The sequence below is a fragment of the Mus pahari genome, chromosome 4, assembly GCF_900095145.1.
Source record: "Mus pahari chromosome 4, PAHARI_EIJ_v1.1, whole genome shotgun sequence".
Lineage (NCBI taxonomy): Eukaryota > Metazoa > Chordata > Mammalia > Rodentia > Muridae > Mus > Mus pahari.
In genome coordinates, this window is record NC_034593.1 from 83,522,561 (window position 1) to 83,534,128 (window position 11,568).

At 37.0% G+C, this 11,568-nt stretch overlaps 1 pseudogene; it reads left to right on the forward strand.

The window, feature by feature from the left end:
- The first annotated feature begins 2,078 nt into the window (after nt 1-2,078).
- On the forward strand, nt 2,079-5,475 carry LOC110320837 (annotated as a pseudogene).
- Nucleotides 5,476-11,568: the final 6,093 nt, after the last annotated feature.

Here is an 11,568-nt window from a genome sequence, read left to right on the forward strand (position 1 = left end):
AAAAATAGAGTCAAGAGAAAGGGAGAAAATCAACCGCATCTAGTCCTTTCCTCCCTTCAATTACTATTCATATTTTATACTGAATACTATCCATATTTTATACTGAATACTATCCATATTTTATACTGAATACTATCCATATTTTATACTGAATNCATATTTTATACTGAATACTATCCATATTTTATACTGAATACTATCCATATTTTATACTGAATACTATCCATATTTTATACTGAATTAACTGGTATCCTTTAATTAATCACTATCAACACAGCCAACATTAAATATAATTCTGAGTGATCATTTCCTAATATATTACAAGTCCTGGGAATAAGATTTATTGTTATAGACTTTCTCTGTTAAATACATGAATAGAAATACCCATGACAGTGAAGGTTATGGGAACCTTACATTTTCTATAGAATAAAAGCAATGAATACATTCCCAACTAGGAGAAAATGCACGAATTTTTAAACATACAAGACATTAACTTCAGCAGAAAGTTTACTACTACTATTATACCAGTGACAATGTCCAGAATGCCATGATACTGCCATGATTTGTGCCATGACAATAATGGACTACACTGAAACTGAAAGCCAGCTCAATTAAAAGTTGTCCTTTTTAAGAAAAACAAAACAAAACAAAACAAAAACAAAACAAAACAAAAAGAGTGAGAGTCCTACCAAACTCTACCACCATGTATGTGGACAATCCTACCTACTGGAATATTTCACAACACTCACAGAGCTTTACCTAGACAATAAACTAAAATCCGTCCAATCAAAGTATAACACAAAATCATAACATGCAAACTAAGCAAAAGATCAAAACTATTCAATCATTTCAATGGATGAAGTCTAAAAAACCTTTCAAAATCCCTTCAGGATATAATCCCTGAGTAAATTTACTATGAAATTATTATAAATCAACATGTGAACACTGTATTTAATAAACCCACAATGAGCATCAAATGATAAAGAAAAATATCTAAAACCAAAAGCAACACAAAGGTGTACACTTTACCAAAATTAAACAGTATTAGAAATTTTTACCAGAGTAGTTAAGCAAGGGACAGAATGGGGCTAGAGATGTGGCCTAACAGGGAAAAGGTGCACTGTTTTTCTAAAGGAACATATTTCTGTTCCCAGCACCATACAAGGTGGCTCACAACTTTTTAATCCCAGCTCTTAGAGATCTTAGCCTTGGAAGACACCTGTGCTCATAAGCATTATATCAACGCACAGATACACATACATAATCATATTTACTCATTGCATGTGGGAGCCTAAACTGGTGCTGCCACTATGGAAATCAGTGGGCTTGTTGCTCAGAATGTTGGGAATTGATCTGCCTCAAGATTCAGCTATACAAGTGTTGGGCATACACCTGAAAACTTGAAATTTTACTATACAGATATTTGCTCATCCATATTTGCTGCTGATATATTCATAATAGGCAGAAATTGGAAATAGCCTAGATGTCTACCAACTGAAGAATCATGAAAATGTTTACATTTACACAATGAAATATTATTCACTTGTTTTTTGTTTTTTGTTTTTTTTCGAGACAGGGTTTCTCTGTGTAGCCTTGGCAGTCCTGGAACTCACTCTGTAGACCAGGCTGGCCTCGAACTCAGAAATCCGCCTGCCTCTGCCTCCCGAGTGCAGGGATTAAAGGCGTGCGCCACCACGCCCGGCTATTATTCACTTGTTAAAAAATGAAATTTGCAGATAAATTGATGGAGCTAGGAAAGTTTATCCTGATGTAATCCAGACCCTAAAAGACAAATATTCTGTTTTTCTTATATGTGATTATTAGCTAAATGTGTATATATATGAAAAGAATCTAAATGAAGTCATCAAATAATGGAGGAGATACTGTTCCATCTAGATATCTTAAGCCACCAAGTACAATCTCTGATAATAGTTTACATCTTGTTGAGACATTGGCCAAAGGGACCCATGGAAGCCTCCAAACATCACAGCTATTACCAAGACGATTGGCTCCTCACTACAACCTGATGGTAAGGCCCTATTTCTTTCTTAAGAAAACATTTATATAGCTTGCTGAACATGGAAAAGTTGATTGAACATGTAAAAGTTGAGTGCCTAACTAAAAACATCACTCCTCCTGACTGGTTTTCATGGTCCCAGAAGTTACCAGAGGAGAAAGGTAACCATCAAAATCACCTTCTATAACCTCTGTGACCTAAAACTAAACACCTGCGAGGCAAATGGGTGTAATTGTGATACAGCCACTTTTTGATTGGATTTAAGGGCCATGAAACCCATACCTGACACTGGTAAAGTGTCTAGATAGACTAGAATGAGACTAGAAAGGTCTATGGACAAAGGGAAAACCTAATACTATTATTCTGCTAAAAGGAATACAGTGGTAAAATTACTACTAGAAGCAAACATACAGGAAACATTTTAAGATAAAGGTGTATGCAATGACCTCATGAATGGAACTCCATTTGCTGAGGAAGTAGTAGTAAGAACTGACAAATAGAACTGCGTCAAACTAAAACACTTCTACATGGAAAAGGAAGTAATTATCAGAAGAAAAAAAATCAGCCTACAAAACAGAAGATAACTATTTGTCAGTTATACATCCAGCTAGCTTAATAACTAAAATATAAAAGGAACACAAGAAACTCAAGCCCCTTAAAAGAAAAACTAGTCCAGTCAATAAATAGACAGGTGACCTGGGCAGACATTGCCTAGAGGAAACTTCCAAAGCTTGGGGGATATTGCAGAAAAGGAGGAGAAACAACTGAAAGATGGAAAGAAGGGCTGTGAAATGATACCTTCTGAGCATGACACAACCAATGCAATCATGTTCTCACAGCAGTTGTAGCTGCCTGCAATATGCCGGCATAAGACTGGGCCTGCCAACAGGCAACCAGAGATCTGGGAGGGGCTCATAGGGCCTTACCCTTCCCTGTGGAACTATGGTATTCATAACTATTGGCTATTGATGGATCCTGGGAGAGGAGCAAGTATGACTTCAGTTAGTTCCCACCAGGCTCCAATGCACACCTCTAAACCCATCATACAGATGGCTTTGGTTAAACTCAGCAAGGTACAATGTGAAATGAAAAACATGAACTGAAGAAAGGGACTTGTAGGAAAGAAGGTGTGCTGAAAGGGACTGGGGTTGTTCAGACAGGGTCAGGGTGACATTCATCAGAATGCACTACATACATATATGACAAAAAACACATTTAATACAAGTATTTTAAAAACAGAAGAGTGAGTTCCAGGACAGCCAGGGCTATACAGAGAAACCCTGCCTCGAAAAACCAAAACCAACCAACCAAACAAACAAAAACCCCCAAAAAAACAGAAATTCAAATTCTGTACTTACCTCAAAGACTTTCTATTGTAGGTGAAGAGAATAAAGTCAAAGCGATGGACCTGCCCACGCTGTTCAATGACTCAAAAACGCTGCTGGAATTAGGGTATAGTTTTCTAATTCTCAAGCCAAAGCATGTTGTTAAGTTTGTACGTAAACATCTAAGAGTGCCTGAAACTCATTTGGTTCATAAATCAATATTCATTTGACTGTGTGTGACAATGTATGAAGCAGAGGTTATATACATGGGTGTCTCTCATAAACCTCTGACCACAACTTGAAGTTTAAGCATACTTGAAAAATTGTAACATATTCCAGATACTAAGATACTTGATAATGTGTTTTAATAAAAAGTGTCCTTTGATAATGTGTTTTAATCAAATTGAAAACAATCTTTTCCAACAAATTATAACAAAAGTACTTTAAAATAAGAATTTTTGAGGCTACAACAGATCAGAAGTTCAAGGCCAGCATGAGCTAAGTAGTAATTCCTTGTCTCAAGAAATAAATAATAGGCAGCAGACGGTGTTTCCGGCAGTGTTAGTGGTCTGAATTGAGATGCTCTGGCCAAGGAAAAAACGGAGACAATTTTAGAGCAACAGCAAGGCATTATCATGAGGAGAAGGAATGGTTTATGGATGTTATGGCCAAAGAGATGCTTACTAAGAAGTCCACGCTTTGGGATCAGATCATTTCCAATCACCTCACTCGGGCCATGCAAGATAGGTACATGGAGGTCAGTGGGAACCTGAGGGATTTGTATAATGATAAAGATGAACTACAAAAGGTGGAACTCAATGCTATTTCAGGACCCAACGAGTTTGCTGAATTCTATAACAGACTCAAGGATATAAAGGGATTTCACTGAAAGCACCCAAATGAGATCTGTGTGCCAATGTCAATGGAATTCGAAGAGCTACTGAAGGCTCGAGAGATTCCAAGTGAAGAGGCACAAAACTTGGTGGAGTTCACAGATGAAGAGGGATATGGTTGCTACCTTGACCTCCATGACTGCTAGCTACCTCAAGTACGTTAACCTGAAGGCGTCTGAGAAGCTGGATTATATCACATACCTGTCCATCTTTGACCAGTTATTTGGCATTCCTAAAGAAAGAATGCAGAGTATAAAAGATACCTGGAGATGCTGCTGGAGTACCTACAGGATTACACAGATAGAGTGAAGCCCCTTCAGGATCAGAACGAGCTCTTTGGGAAGATTCAGACCGACTTTGAGAAGAAGTGGGATAATGGTACCTTTCCTGGATGGCTGAAAGAGACAAGCAGCGCCCTGACTCACGCAAGAGCCCATCTTGACCTCTCCAGATTCTCCTCCTGAGAGGAGTTGGCATCCCTGGGTCTGGACAGGTTGAAATCTGCACTGTTGGATTTGGGCCTCAAGTGTGGTAGGACCCTAGAAGAACGAGCTCTTCAGCACCAAAGGGAAGTCCTTGGAGTCACTGTTTGCCAAAAATCCCAAGTCAAAGAGCACAAAAAGAGACACTGAGAGGAACAAAGACATTGCTTTCCTGGAACCCCAGTCTATGAATATATGGAGATTCTCAGGGGGCAGCGACAGCTCACTCATGAAAATGTACAGTGCAAGCAAGCCAGGACAGGGGGGAGGAGGAGGAAGAGAAGGAGGAGGAGGAGGAGGAGGAGGAGGAGGAGGGTCGGAAGGAGGGGGGGATGATCAGTGAGAGCAAAAGTGAGGATGAAGAGAATGAGATAGATCATTTACCACCCTCAAAATCTTGCCTCTGGGCTGGGACAGCAAACCCATCCCTTATGGGCTGTATAAGCTTCACGGCCTGAATATCAACTACAACTGTGAGATTTGTGGAAACTACACCTACCAAGGGCCGAAGGCCTTCCAGCAGTACTTTGCGGAAATGACGTCATGCTCATGGCATAAGATGTTTGGTCATCCCAAACACTGCCCACTTTGCAAATGTGACACAGATTGAAGATGTTGTCTCCTTGTGGGCCAAGCTGAAACTGCAGAAGCCTTCAGAATGATGGCAGCCTGACACTGAGGAAGAATATGAAGACTCCAGTGGAAATGTTGTGAACAAGGAGACATACGAGGATCTGGAAAGACAAGGGCTGCTCTAGTGGTTGGCCATGCCCGGGCTTCCCTGGGAAGCCTGAGAAAAGTTTTCCCAACCAAATGTTCTTAAATCCTTTGTTGCTATGTAGTATCTATCTTGTAGAAACAAGACATGCTGGCAGATTGCAGAGTTGAGATGCGTTTTATTTTTGTTTTATATTAAAAATATCTATGGGAAAATTAAAAAAATAGAAATAAACAATAAGCTCAGTATGGCAACAAACAGCATTTTTTCATTTTATTTACTTATTGTATTCTTGAAAAACATTTATTTTTGAGATGATAATTACACCATTCACTCCTTATCCTTCTTTCTTCTAAACCTTTTTATATATCTTTCTATATCATCTCTTTCAAATCACGGCCTCTTTTTTTCATTAGTTGGTGTGTGTGTATACACAAATATGATCAATCTGTATAATGTCACTTGTATGTAATTTTTCAAGGCTGACAATTTGGTATTGGATAACTAATTGGTGTGACCTTCGCTGGGTAAGACTATTAACCGCTCAGCATTCCATAGTTGCTTGTCATTCTTTGTGTAGAATTGCGGCCTTATATGTTTTCCCCATCCACTCCTCATCTAGGAATCTTCTCTTTGCAACATATGGAGAACATACATAAAACCACAGCCAGTCAAAATGCAGAGTTGTGGAGTCCAGTCCCAATGGGTACACCTTCAAGACACTCCAGAACCTAAGGCTTAAGGGTCATTGTGGAAGGAGGGGTGGAAAGATTGCTAGGAGTCAGAGGATAAGGTGGTTAACTGAGAGATTGCGTTTATTGGGAATGTCAGAAACTATACAAAGTCTCACCAACATGACTGACTAAACAGGAGCTGAACAAGGATGATATGAACAGATATGCCACAACACTCACCTTTAATCCCAGCAGGGAGACAAGGGCAGACAGATCTTGATGAGTTCAAGGCAAAATTGGTTTCATTAAAAAATTACAAGACATAGTGAGACCTTGTCTCAAACACACACACACACACACACACACACACACACACACACACACACACACACACTTTTATCTTGCACACTTTTGTCTGCAAGATAAAAGATTAGAAAGTAGGGTGCCTACCATGCACAATTGAATTCATATGTGTTATTCTGGAAAGAAGAGGGGTGAACCACAAAAACATGGAATCATAGAATCTACCTTATACCTACCTACACCTGTGGGCAACAAATTATAGCTAAAATGTCTATGTCCAAGAATACTCAGTGCTCTCAACACACTCTTCCCAGACTTCTGGGACTTAGAAAAGAGCAAGCATTGAACAGGAATCTTGAGTGGTCAAATTTTCGGGAACAAAATAATTAATCATCTTCTTCCTGACATGACCTTAGATAAGGAATTTTTTGTAAAAAAAAAAAAAAAAAAAAGAAATCAGAGGCTTCTACCTTGCCTTTCAATATTCAGTTCCCAAATAAAAGATTTGTACAACTTTTGTATTTATGATAAGCCTTTATTAGCACTAGAGCTGGGCAGATATCCATCCTCTATGCTATTATGTCTATTTCCTTGCCAATAACACCACTATGTGATACGCCATGCTTTGTTTGAGCTGTTCTTAACTCCAGGTAACCAGCCTTTACCCCATGGCATCCTCTCCTCTCTCCAATTTCTTCTCTTCATGGTCTCCTCGGACCCATAGCCAGGAACCCCAAATCCCATCTATGTCTCTTCTGCCTAACTATTAGCTGTCAGCATCTTTATTTAACCAATAGTTTTAAATTAAGGAGCAAGGTATGTGCAAATTCTCTCTTCCTTGGTGTCAGTCAGGCCTTAGGGACTTTAGGGATTTAGCATTACATTATAAACAGCATCAGACCAACCTACTACAAAATTTCTTTATTTATTTTATAAAAAAAAATTTTGAAATTTTTGTAAAATGTTTTTTTTAAAAAAAAAATCTAACACCACCTTTATACAATCAACTTAGGTTAAGTTTGTTCCCTGTGTCTAAGAGCTTTCGAGTGCAACCTGTGTTGTACATGCTAATGTAGCCAAAGATGAGCACGTAAGCTGTGAGGGAAATGTGAAGAGAAAGTAGAAAAATAGAAATAGAGACATGGTGGAATAGACTGGAAATTAATCAAGCCATCAAAAAGAAAGTAGCTTTCTGCACAATTAACTTGTTTGAGAAAATTAGGCTAGTTGAATTTGTTTTAAGGAACATCTAAAATGATATTTGGGGACAGCAAAAGAATGTGAGAAAATCTCTATTTACAAACACAGCACATAGTAATCCTTAAAGGCTCACAGGTTTGAGGTTTGTATTATAAAGTCATCTAGCAAGAGGAAGTGTGGAACTTAAAAGAAAAATGGTGTCTATGCTCTAAAGACTATTTAGCTACATGAAATTGTTCTGTTTTTTTTTTTTCTTCTATACAAAATGGAAACGAAATCTTGTGTCCTTTTTGCTTACAAATAAAATATCAGGGTTAGGGTGAATCACCTTCTCTTTCCAAACCACTCCAATAAATTTTGCCTTCACTGGATCTTTACAAAATAAAATCTTTAAGGAATGGCTGACTGTCAAGCCTTAATAAGAACACAGACATAAGTGTCAGGACATGCAGCTTCCTAGACTCGGGCAAAAATTTCAATATTTGTGTTATTTATCCCACTATGGATAAAAGGAAAACAAAAATATATTCAGTGCCAACTCATTGTTTTAGGTACTTCCTCTAAAAAACCATTCCATGTCCAATATTGTGTATACTCACTCCATAGACAAAACTGATAGTCGTAAAGACTAAAATTTAACCCAAATAAACACAAAGTAGAAATCTAAAGTCAGACCCTCATCACTCAAAAGCTCAGTTGTCTTCTATATTACCACACTACTTGACATGGAACTCTAACACCCAGAGAGCATACAATTAATTGCTCCCACTCCCCAAGCATCAGTTTATATTTCCCCTTTTAGAATACATAGATATATAATAAGTGAGTATGAAATATAGATAGATGATAGAAATAGAAGATAAGCAGATTTGTAGGTAGATGGATAGATGGTAGATAATAGACACAAACTCCTGGTAGAGTTTTATATTTTTAAATATTAAAATCTTCTTCATACCTCATTTATTGGTATCACTCTTTCCTTTTTTGTCAAATGAGTTTTAATAAGACAGTTCAACCCATCTTCCTCAAATTCTCGATATGAGATTTCTGTCAGATCTAATGTTGTTTGCTGTGCTGCTGAGCTGCATGGATATGTTAAGAACCAATCAACTAATAAACACAATCACATCTCATTCAAACTAATTTATGCCAAGTAACTTTTAAGACTGTATGACAACCTAAAATTATTTCTAATTGATATAATTTCAGAGGATGAACAAAGGTTATGCACACATTCTAGATTTGAATATTTGGGGATTAGGGAAATAATCAATAACCTTGATTTATAACAGCTTTACTGTTAGTTTCCTTCTGAATCCTTGCTTCATCCTTATTAATACATTCCTGACAAGCTTTGTCAGGCTTAGCTAGCCAAGCCTGAAAGAACAGGTGGTTGAGCTCCACCTATGTGTGACAAAATATTCATGTCTAGTCTCCTTCGACTAGAAACCCAAGAATGTGGACGAGGCTGATCAGCAATCCCTCTTTGATTACTTTAATGACAGAATCCAGATGATCTGAATAATGTGGGTGTTGCTAATGTGACATTAGGGTCATTCATTTACTCATCTATTCATTGGGAAGAAGTTAATAACAACTTAATTGACAGGCATCATCCTTGGTATTGATGTTACAAATATGAGAAAGATGCTGTATTGTCCTTTCAAAGTTAATATATATCCAGGAGACCAAAATGTGATAAAACATCATATATGCATACTGAGGTGAGCTCTATAATAGCAATGCTAATGGAACTGAGTTCACTGTAAGGTGATCAAAGCTAGTCCTGATTAAAGTGATGAAATTTTTTAAATCTCAGGAAAAAAAGTAACATGTACAGCAGGTCTCTAGAAATTTGCAGCCCAGGCTTACATGTGCCACAACTCTGAGAATGTCATCACTGGGAGGAGAGGTCCTTAGTCTTGCAAAGATTATATGCCCCCAATACAGGGGAATGCCAGGAGTGGGTAGGTTGGGGAGCAGGGTGGGGGGGAGGGTATAAGGGACTTTCGGGGTAGCATTTGAATTGTAAATGAAGAAAATATCTAATAAAAAATTGTTTACATTTTTTTAAAAAGTACAAGTAACCACCCAAAGTAAGAAAGTTCACTGTGACAGAAAGGAACATGAAAATAATCCAGTATAGCAATGATATATAAGTTAAACTGTAGCAAAACAAGAAGAGATGTCAGGGCACTAGGCCAGGGTTGGATTACAATGAACTTTACAACTAAGCCTTGCTAAGAACTTAAGCTGTTATGAACAATGAACAATTGCCAAATAGATTTTAATGTCACATGATCATATTTTCACTTTGAAAATCCTTTATGGCAGAAAAACAAGAACAGATTCGTGAAGACAATTTAGACTACTAAAAAAACCTTAATGGAAAATTACAGAAGTTACATGGAATCAAAGTGAGACAGGATGTTGAACATACTTTTTTTATTTTAATATTATTCTTTTAATTATTATTATTAATTATTTACATTTCAAATGCTATCCCGAAAGTTTCCTATCCCCCCACCCCGCCCACACCTGCTCCCCTACCCACCCACTCCCACTACTTGGCCCTGGTCTTCCCTTGTGCTGGGTCATATAAAGTTTGCAAGACCAAGGGGCCTCTCTTCCCAATGATGGCCAATTAGGCCATCTTCTGCTACATATGCAGCTAGAGACACAAGCTCAGGGGGTACTGGTTAGTTCATATTGTTGTTGCACCTACAGGGTTGCAGCTCCCCCTTTTTTTAAGTTGAGATTATATGATATATAAAAATAGAATGAAAAGAAAGTATCTAAAATGATCTGCTAGATTTCTGGCTTAAATGAATGGAGCTATGCATCAATAAACTCCTTTAAGATTAAATAGAATTAATGAATTATTGAAATCAGTTAAATGAATTAACTTAAATGAATAATTTAACGAAGCTTAGAAATTGAAAGATGATATAGACATACTGGGCCAGAAGAGAGTAGTTGCAATCTCACTTTGGACAAGATACTGAGTTTCCATAATACCTCAGTGTCTCCCAAATACTAAAGCTGGGTTCACCGAATCACTGGGAAGACATAGGTAATCTAAAAACAATCTCCCAAATCCTCAATGTCTGTCTGAAGCCTCTTAATGTGTTTCTAAGACCACATGATACATTTGAAACAGGACTACCTTATCATAAATCATAGAAAATCTTGTTCATTATCAATTCCAAATCTAAGATGAGTTATCCCAGACTAGAAAATTCTTTTAGATCAAATAAAAGTAACTTTGAACATTGATTTTAAAGTTTTCTCCTTTATTGATTGATTGACTGAGTTCTTTTATTTTGTGCACATTTTTATTTTTATGGGGGAAAATCTTAGTCACAACAAAATTTTAAATAATTTGAATAAGAAATATGCTATAAATTAAGAAAGGGCAGAAATGGGCAGATCTAGTTATGATAAATTGCAGAAGCAAAACATACTTGATTGGTTTGTGGTTACTTCTTTGAAAAAGCCCTTGTTACAAATCACCTAATCACATAATCATAGGCTACTTTATTCCTTAAAATTAGCTGAGGTCACATTTCTGTCTAATAAACATTCGCCAGAAACAACTCACACTAAGTTTTGTGTGTATTTGCAGTAATGACTCAAGGTAAGGCTCACTCATGTTTTCAATGGACTAGATTAGAGCTAATATTAAGGTTTAGTTGATTTTACCTACTCAAAAATTTCCCAGTCTTCACTACAAATTTGTCATAACATTGTTAGTAATAAACAATAACATTCAAATAAGTGTATTTGGACTTGTGTTGAAATACTTGAATTTGCATGCAATTTAGCACACAATAAAATATTTTGTTATAAGCTTTATTTCATTTTCTATAATGACCTAGAGAAATAGACTTCAGAAAATGAAGCAAAATGAGCATCAGTGTAACATACAAAAATCAACAACTGTCTTTTTCTTGAAA